The following is a 659-nucleotide window of genomic DNA, read 5'->3' as shown; positions in this document are numbered from 1 at the left end:
GCCTCAGTAGGTTGTATTGGATTTAAGCTTAAAGTTAGCCATGATCGTGAGACTGTCAACGATATAAGACAGGACAGAGTTTCATGGGCTGTGGCAGGCAGTTTCATACAGAGCATTTTTTTTCACTTGTTATCATCGCCATCTGGAAGTTCTCAATCATACACATTCAGTGCTGCATCATTCATACCTCCAATCCATCGTGACTAACTTCCCCCCCAAAAGGAAAACTGTCCTCAAGTATCTTTGCTGCGCCCTTAAGGGTAAAAAAAAAAAAAATAAATGAATAAAAAAAATTTACTCGTCAAAGTTTTCCCGGTCGAAAGCAGAATCTCTTTCCCCCAATTTCCACAGTCCTCCTAATCGCTCCCACTTTCACGGACCTCTGGTCACTCAAAATGGTTCGACGCATTTGTTTTCAGTCATTCGGTCTGAGAGAGGAGAGAGAGAGAGAGAGAGAGAGAGAGAGAGGATAAGTAAATAAAAAAAACAAATATGATGGAATAGACAAAGAAACTGATACTACACCTGTAACCGACCCTCCCAATAACCAACCCCCACAATAACTGACCCCCCACAATAACCGTCTCCCACAATATATAACCCATACAATAACCGACCTCCGCATCAACCGTCTCCCACAGTAACCGTCCCTGCCAATA

Source organism: Macrobrachium nipponense, chromosome 17 (genome assembly GCF_015104395.2).
Source record: "Macrobrachium nipponense isolate FS-2020 chromosome 17, ASM1510439v2, whole genome shotgun sequence".
Lineage (NCBI taxonomy): Eukaryota > Metazoa > Arthropoda > Malacostraca > Decapoda > Palaemonidae > Macrobrachium > Macrobrachium nipponense.
Note: the sequence above shows the minus strand (reverse complement) of the source record.